Here is a 9,789-nt window from a genome sequence, read left to right on the forward strand (position 1 = left end):
AATCTTCCTCTGTTATCTAACCCTCGTTTCTTTTATTTCTCCTTTTGTTTTTGGCCTCAAAATCCAATTAGGCTTCATCTGAAACACCAGCAGTGTGGGAACTTTATCCATTCATGAGGGGAGATAACTAAACTAATTAAGCCTAGGTTCCTCTCTGAAGCTCGCTTGAATGTGCAAATTAAAAATGCAGACACAGCCTAGATTGGATTAGATAGGCCATGTAAATAGGGGGAGGACTTTATCTTTAAATGCCACTAAATTGTTTTCTGCTCCCTCTCTCGGCACCCGTTTTTTACACCTCCCGCTCACAGACACTTTTAATGACGCCACGGCGCAGGGAGGGAGGGGAGAGAGGGCAGAAACAGTGAGAGATCTGGAAAGCGGGGCCATCTGGGCACACTGGCTGGGTGTTAGTAGTGCCAAACAGGAGTGAATGAAGGTTGGGGTGATTTTCAGCAACATGTGAAGAAACGCTGGCTGTTTGCTCTAATGGCCTCCTCTCCAGCAGAGTAAACACAAACACTAAGCCTGCTGAGTCCTGTTTACTCCAGTTAGCTGCCCTCTCTGGCCCACAGGACCACCCTGTGCTCCCTAACACACCCACATGCTGCAGCCAGGCCCAAATAAGCTCCCTCTTGGGGTTTATGGCGCAGACAATCAATGGACGGGGGTCTGGACAGAATGTCCGAGCCATCTTACCATCATGCTTCTGTTAAAGAGAATCAAAGAGTGATTAGGAAAAGATCCAGCATTGTGTTCATCAGTCAGTGTGTTAACTTGCTCCCTTATAATGCATGACACAATGTGGAATTGAATATTTGAAGGATTAAACACACGTCAGCCGTCACCTCCATTTTTCAGAGCAAAGAACAAATGCCAAGGACAAGTGAAGTTTGATTAATATGTGTGCTGTCCAGAAATTTGGCATTCAAAACCATTCGAAGGATGCATTTATTTGATCAAACATACAGTAAAAACTGTAACAGTCAAATATTATTACAATTTAAACTACATTTTAATATATTTTAAAATGTCATTTATTTTTGTGATTGCAATTTCCAGTAGCTTTTACTCCTGTCTTTAGTGTCACATGATCAGAATTTATTCTAATATGCGACCCTGGACCAAAAAAACTGTCGCACAGGTATATTTGTAGCAATAGCCAAAAATACATTGTATGGGTCGAAATTATTGATTTTCGATAATAAAGATTATAGTAAAGATCATGTTCCATTAAGATATTTTGTGAATTTCCTACCGTAAATATATTAAAACTTAATTTTGGAATAATAATATGCATTGCTAAGAACTTCATTTGGACAACTGTAAAGGCAATATTCAACTTTCAGATGATGTATAAATCTCAGTTTCAGAAAATTGACTCATATGACTGGTTTTGTGGTCCAGGGTCACATTTGCTGATTTGCTCCTCAAGATACATTTATTATCAATTTTGAAAACAGTTGTGCTGCTTAATATTTATGTGGAAACCATGATACATTTGATTTGATACATCTTTGATTATTAGAAAGTTCAAAAGAACAGCATTTATTTGAAAAATAAATCTTTTTCAACATTTTAAATGTTTTCATCATCAATGTATTGCATCATGCTGAATATATTTTTTAATCTTGAACCCAAACTTTTGAAATGCAGGACAAAGCTAGATCTGTTAGCTTTTTTGGTAACACTTTACAATAAGTTTCCATTAGTTATTGTTAGTTAATGTATTAACTAACATGAATGAACAATGAACAATACATTTATTACAATATTTATTAATCTTTGCTAATGTTAGTTAAGGAAAATACAGTTGTTAATTCTAAGTGCATTAATGTTAACAAGCACATCTTTTGATTTAAATTCTGCATTAATAAATGTTGAAATCAACATGAACTAAGATTAATAAATGTTGTAGAAGTATTGTTCATTCTTAGTTCATGTTAACTAAAGTATAGTTAACTAACAAACCTTATTGTAAAGTGTAACCGCTTTAAAAAAAAAAAACTAACTTATTATTTTATATTATATACTATGAAAATAGTATGAAAATACACACATTGGAAACTGTGAAGTCAAAGTGTGAAAATGTTAATGTGAGTTTTATCAATTCTAACATCTTTAAAACATATAGTCTTTTTTTCTACTCTGTTTGCTAGAGAATTCTGGGAAAATTCTAATTAATGCCTTTAGAAATTTTCCTTTCACACATTATGACAACAACTACCGAAAGCACAGCCTACCAGCAGAGAGCAACTTAATTTGAAGCTTTGATCAAGTAAAATTAAGAGTATGACAACTGACCACGTTTACAATTATGTGGGCTACATGCTACCACAGTGAAGAGGCCTAAAAAATATTCATTTAAAGCTCTCAAACAACACAACGTAACATGAAGACTCTGTAGGCTGTCAAACACGGGAATTGTGCGTTTCAGAGGCGTATGATTGAGTTCAACGGGACTTGATGACAAGGTGATTACAGTTATTATGCTGGCACGCCGAAACACTTCTAACAGGAGATTGAATTAAGCAAGCATCAGTACGAGATAATTTAACCCACAAACGTAGAGCTACAGAGTCGTAACGCAGCAGCTGCATCCATAGGAGGAGGCCTCCCAGATGGGTTTCCGTCTCGCCACTAGGCTAACAGGCCTTCTTGATAGACCTCTGCTCATGTCAGCAACTGCAACGAGTGTCATCAGGACCATCCTGACTGCTTCACTGCAGAGACAGAGAGAGAGGGATAAAAGGAGAGGAAATGTGAAGGGTGATGTGTGCCATTGGAAGGGGTGAGGGAAGAGGAAGTTGTAGCGTGAGACAGGCAGCAGGGGGAGCAGCACTTCTATTGATTGGAGGCAAAGATAGAAGAGGCTTCAAACCTGCTGTGGGGCGGCTGGGCGAGACCAGCCAACATACCCAACTACGGCTTCACTTCAGCAGGCTCTGGAGGGGCCGTCTACCCGAGTCTCCCCACTGCTCTTATGTGGAAATCATTGGTTTTGTTGCTATGCAGGGAACAGATGACAGCGGTGTAAATAAACTTCATCCTGTATCGCGTCTTCTAAAATGACTAAGCAAACAGATGTAAACAGTAGTTGTTTAATATTTTGACAAAAAAGGATGAAATTAAAAATTACATTTCACTGTCACTCATTAAACAGACACCTCAGAAACGTTTAGACTCTGAAATCAGGTCAAGCAAGGTATAAATGAGACCATCTGAACACAGTTAATACCTGACTCATGCGCTTCCCGGAAATAATGAAACACTGGAAAGATTTATCAGTTTATTTAGTACAAAATAAAAGTATCTGTCTTTTTAAATTGCGAAGTAAAAAAGCACCTGAATGGAAGGGGGAAATTGGCAGAAAAGGTAATTTCCTTTCATTAACTCGTCTGCTCTGGTAAGCGCTTGTTAAATTTAGGGTTCACCAGATCACACTGAGGTGTGTGTGTGTTGTGGCCAAAAACATCTGCTAATGAGAGATTCCTGATGGAAAATTGGCTGGCGGACAGAACTAGGCGCAGCTAAAATCTCAAAATTTCTCGGTGGGAAATTTTCTCTTGGCATGTTTAATTCGGTCACTATGGATTTTGAATATATTTGCATGCATGTGTGTGTGTGTGTGTGTGTGTGTGTGTGTGTGTGTTTGTTCCGCATCTACGCCCTATTGTCCCTATTAATTTTTTAGCTATGCAAAGACATTCAAGCGAGGCCACTCAAGTCAGGAAGTGTTAAACTTGCCAAATGCAGACAATTAAGTGCTCTCGAGACAAAATGGAGAAGTGAGAACTGCTATTGAAAGAGATTTAACACTCTTTACTTTCAAAACACACGGGTACGGCAGGGTTGTTCACCTCCTCATCTTTGTGTTAGCCTCTAACCCCAATATTTTAACAACAGGAACGCAAGACTTAAATTGGGTGAAACAATTTTTCCACAGCCTCAAACCATCTTAAATCACAGCCCCCGGAAGAGGCTTTGCTCTTGCAGCAGCATCATTAGGGCTTTAAATGTTTTCAAAACATCCCTCATTAGCAACGGCCCTTCCACCACACACACATTTACATCCACAAACAGCGAGTTCCTGGATCTCATTCCAAGGGAGGTAAGATTCTGCAACAGTGGCGATGTATTAGAAAAGGCCTAATCTGTCACTCCCAGAGCTAGTCTTTATAAACACAAACATGAGTCCTGATGCCCACGTGATGGTATGACAGATGTGAGATGAGTCATTTGGAGTACCTGAAAGAATAGACATGCGTCTGTCTGCTCACCTTGACCAGCCCACGCGTATGGGGGCACGACACTGACCTTGGCATCTTGGCGATTAATTTGCCCCTGATCTTGTCTCCCATGGTTTGAGTAGCATGTGTGTCAGGTCCGATGAAGGTGACACCTTCTGCTGCCTGCCGAGATAATAAAGGCTTTACCTTTACAGCTCAAGCATATCAGGTAGAATCCGAGCATGTTCGCTCTCGTGTAAATAAGCGTGTGTGAGGGACAGACAGCGTACGAGGGAAAAAAGTAGTTATGTATGCTTATTCTTACACATTTTCTTCAGAGCAGCTCGTCGTCATGTGATCAAAGATGGAGATATTCGATGGCGGGTACTGCAGCAGATCTCTAGGCCCAGCGAGCTCGGAGAACAGCTCAGGTAAGACTGCGGTAGCAAAGGGAATGGTTAATTACAGCCTGACACCTCGAAGAGACCCGGAGATAAGCGGGAAGGCAGGGCGGAACAAGATGCAGGATGGAGGAAATGCGATCTGCACGCTGGAGATGAAACTGTAGGGAACACAATATCTGTCTGGTAATTTCTGCTTGGCTGATCCTGCATTTGGATAGTCTACATTTCGGTTATACTGACTAAGAGGAAGTTAAACTGTAGATACAAAAACTGACATTAAAAGATTACCAAATTAAAAAATGACTTACAAGGAGTACACCTGTTTTTGAAATACTGAAGAGATTTTAAAACTTATATATCATAACACATTCACTATGGAACATTACTCACAGTAAGAAATGAATACAATAATTGTTTATGTTTATGGCACAAATTAAAGGGAATTTCTGCTATATTTATTTATTTTTCATATGAAAAAAATGCAATGTTATTTAAAAATATTATAAATATTAAATCATTAATTTTTAAGTTACATTAATTCATATAATCACTTATTTAATCACATAGAATTAAATGTATTGCAATTGAGATTTATACATCATTCATACATCGTTAAATGATCATTTATATCATTATATAATAAATAATATTATATGATGATATAAATGATATAAATAAGCTTTTCATTGATGTATGGTTTGTTAGGATAGGACAATATTTGGCTGAGATACAACTATTTCAAAATCTGGAATCTGAGGGTGAAAAAAAAACAAATATTGAGAAAATCGCCTTTAAAGTTGTATTTATTTAATATTACTAAAAAAAATTAAGTTTTGATAAATTTATGGTAGGAAATGTACAAAATATCTTCATGGAACATGATCTTAACTTAATATCCTAATGATTTTTTGGCATAAAAGAAAAAAATACAATGTATTTTTGGCTATTGCTACAAATATACCTGTGCTATTTTTTTGGTTTTGTGGTCCAGGGTCACATATAATATTATTCTATTTATACATTTTATATAATATACAAACATATATAAGGTATAAATTTTATAATTATTTAGTGTGCTTCTCAGAGAGAGGGATTAAAAAAAAAACACAATTTCTTCTGCTTCCCAGGTTAACAGTGCAGACTTAAGCCAGCTGTGATCTCTGTTGTGACATCTTACAAATTAAGCACAATTAAAGTTCAGGCTCTCCCAAATGTCACTCACTTTCCCTTCACAGGTCTCTATTTACCAAAAACAAACCGAAGGCTGGAGGGGGTGACAAGAGCTGTTCTTCAGCTGAAAACAGGTGTTTCGCCGCCAATGGCCGTGAACAACCTCATTGCAGCACACTCTGACATTTGTGTGTGTGTAAACTGGGTCCAATATCACTGTTATCATGCCATTGAGGCCCTGCAGTCGAGGATACGCGCCCCCCTCCCCAACACACAACCTTTACTTTACCTCACTTTTCCCTCCATCACCATTTACTACAGACTCTTAACATAATAAAGGGAACCTGGAGAACTAATCCTCAGAAATCTGCTTTCCTCTCTCGCCTGTTCCTTCAGGCAATACAGCACGAGAAAACACTTCATTTGAATTCTTAAACTGTACAAACTGTGAATGAGCTCCTTTTAACTGCAAATGTCATTACATCTCCATTTCCAGGGGAGAGCAGTAGGGGAAAAGAGGCTCTCTCACATTCATGACAAACCCTTTTAAATAGGGCACAATGGGGCAAGGGGGCTGATGACCCCCCCTTAAGGCAAGGGCCATAATATCAAATGCATTTACCTGGCACTTATGTTTCGAATGGGGGTCTTTGCTCTTATTCCACAAAACAAATACACACACACTTGAGAGGCGGTGACCCTTCTGAGCGCCATTGTATTGCTGTTTCTTAAAGGATTTAAAGGGATAGCTCACCTAAAAATGAAAATTTTATCTAATTTAATCACTCTCATGTCTTTCCAGAAATGTATGACTAACTTTAAGGGTTCCCACTCTAAGCCAAAAAGCTGAATTTCCATGACCTATAAAGAACAGATCCATCCATTTGCAAGCTTTATTAACTTGTTCACAGATGGTTTCAGTACAAAACACACATCCACACTACTTTTTTTTTTGCTTTTACCTGTTACATGCACTTTTTACACATTTCTGTAGTATTTATACAGAAATTAATTTATGTTTTTTATACTTTCAGAGGTTAAACGCTCTATAGGATTTTCTGTATGCCATCAAGTTCATCATTAAATCTTTTTATTTCTTCACATTTAGTTTTTGCTTTTCTTTCATCTACTTTTAACACCCAGCATTTGAAGTGTTCATTTTGTAGCCAAAGCTCTTGAAATTGACATTTTCCTGGCATGTTTGGCTTGATTAACAGGTCAGTCTGGTGACTGCATTTGACTTAAGCTGATGTCAGTTGATGAGTGGGAAGGTAATAAAATGGCGCCAAAAATAGCCTAAACATAACAATAAGCAAAACGTGTAAAACTATGTGATAAAAAAAACAGTATCGAAAAATTACATTTTGATAAATGGAAACTAAAATTTAAAGCAACAAACAAAAATACAGATAATCCATGCACTTAAAAGGTTCTTCACAGCGATGCCATAGAAGAACCATTTTAGATTCCACAAAGAACCATTCAGTCAAAGGTTCTTTAAAGAACCATCTCTTCCTTACCTTTTTCAAATCTGAAGAACCTTTTTTTACCACAAAGAACCTTTTGTGAAACAGAAAGTTTCTTCAGATGTTAAAGGTTCTTTATAGAACCATTTAGACAAAAAGGGTTATTCTATGGCATCGTGAAGCACCCTTATTTTCAGGTGTGTGACTTGGACAAAAAAATATAGCATTTCCTAAATTTCAATATCTGGAATAGACCTTTTAAAATTCCATGATATTCCAGAAATTCCATGACCTGTGGAAACCCTGGGCTTTCTTTTGTGGAACATAAAGGATTTATTGAGAAATGTCTTATTGTGTATTTTTAAAATAACTTGGTCATTCTTCAAAATATCTTCATTTGTGTTTCACTGAAGACGTAAGTCCTAGAAAGCGATTAAATGATCACAGTTTTCATTTTTGGATAAACTATCTCATTAACCTATAAATAATTCATGTTTAAAATAAATAACAATGGTGGAAACTCTCTGAAATGTACATGCCATTTTGTTTCACTGCTGAAAGTCTTTATTCTTAAGAAACGGCCCATTCAAGACTGGTGCATTGTCAAAACGTCTCACGAGGTGTCTGTCCACATTCACCAACAGCAGTGAGAAACATTAAACATGACATGAGAGAAATCTTGACAATCCTAAAAGCCGCAAAACACAAGCACAACATCTTGCGGGAAACCAGCCAAACCAAACATGGCATATGGCAGCCATTAAAGTGATCCGGCATCAGAGCCGACTTCAGCCATTAAAAAAGCCACACACAGTATTTCTGCTTGATCATGTCACTTTAGCAGATCTAATTGGCTGCGTTCTGTCCATGTTTCACAGCAACAGTAAACCACACTACCCAGCCGGTCCCTTTCATCTCAGCAGAATTACATTAGCGCAGCTGTGTTCGACAGAGGCCGCAACACATCACGACAGCTAACAACACTCGGAATGATTAGAAAAGCAATAAATCCCAGCTTTCAAGAGCCGCGCATTAGCACGTTATGATATTTAAAATCACAGCCTCGTCACTGTCAGACGGCATTTGAATATAAAGGTGAGGATTTGAAGCTCAGAATTTCGGATAGCCTGTTTTCAGAGCTATGTTGTGAATTAGCACGTGCTAGAAGGCAGTCACAAGCGGAGACGACTAGTGCTGCATTGATATTCCCAGAGTGTACGTCCATTCACGACTTCACTCTGTTCACCCTGGTAGCGTTTGGATCAAAGGAAACTTTCCTCGAAGCACATCTGATCAAACTCAGCCGTGCTTCACTCAAACACGCGGCCGCATTTGTATTCCCACAGTGCATTCTGCTCAAAGATGCTATTTACAGTACTACAAAAAGCAGTCCACTGTTACATGGACTGAAGTAAACCAGCACAAATTAAAATGTATTAAAATATATTTTAAACCATTTATTAAGTATCCATAACGCAATTCCTATTCGGTTATACCTTTTTTCCTATTCCTAGAACCATCTACATTGACTTGTGACGAAACTACTGACGTGGGGGTGTGGGGGGGCACAAGCTCTCTGAATAGCGCAAACACACACATACACACACACATTTGACTACCACTGAGTCGAGCACAAAAAAGGAGAAAAAAATGGCAAAGATTAACTTATTGAGGTCTCCATTGCCATAGCAACACAGAATAGTTTTGATGCGTCTCCCTTCACAGTCAATGAGGTTTGAACGTATCACGGAGCAGATAGCTTTTCCGTGGCTTGTTACTAAGGGGGCTATTTAATGCAGATACTGCTGTGCGTCTGAGCACAGATGGCTGAATACTCGAGCATGGCCACTTTGAAGAGAGCTCCCATCCACATTTTCAGGGGGCCGCTTTGCAACATTGATCTGAAAGGGGGGAACGGTTGTTAATAATGAATAAATCAACAATGGGGAGAATAGCCCAGGCAGAAGCAGTTAAAATGGAATAGCGTATGACTCTGGAGTGATGCAGCGGATTAAAACATGATGGTTGTCAACGCTCGCGGTACGATCGGGGCGATATGACACACCAGAATCAAGTAAATATGGGTTTGGGAGAGATTCTAATCAAGCGGACGTCATCTTAATTGAGCTGTCAGTCAAACTGAATAGTGTTGTCCTGTTTTTGTCTTGGCGTATTACTGTATTACTCATGGACAGCGTAACGGCTTCGTTTAGTCGCTCTGGCGTTGAGGAACACGCTGTGGGTTTGGGCCATTCAAAATGGGGCTCGCTAGCTGTCATAAACTCATAGTTGAATATTTTATTTCCTCTTTTGCCGTTTATTTTTAAATATTGTATGAGGAGAGTGAAATAAGAGAAAAATCTCCCTTGCATTTTTGAGTAAACAACTACTCATTAACATGCTAATTTTCTCAGCAGGGATATGAAAAGTTGTGCAAAATATACTCCATTTGCAAAAACACTTCCGTCCTCACAAAAGAATTTAATTACGCCGTAGGACACGAGCCATTCAGTGCCCACC

At 38.4% G+C, this 9,789-nt stretch overlaps 1 long non-coding RNA gene across 1 annotated transcript; it reads right to left on the reverse strand.

Moving 5' to 3' along the window:
- Window positions 1–933: 933 nt before the first annotated feature.
- On the reverse strand, window positions 934–5,041 carry LOC141340263 (uncharacterized). The gene is made up of 2 exons (XR_012356544.1): window positions 4,555–5,041; window positions 934–4,412 (listed from the first exon to the last, which is right to left on the reverse strand). It is a non-coding gene; the product is annotated as an uncharacterized lncRNA (long non-coding RNA).
- Window positions 5,042–9,789: the final 4,748 nt, after the last annotated feature.

The sequence above is a fragment of the Garra rufa genome, chromosome 8, assembly GCF_049309525.1.
Source record: "Garra rufa chromosome 8, GarRuf1.0, whole genome shotgun sequence".
NCBI classification, from domain to species: domain Eukaryota; kingdom Metazoa; phylum Chordata; class Actinopteri; order Cypriniformes; family Cyprinidae; genus Garra; species Garra rufa.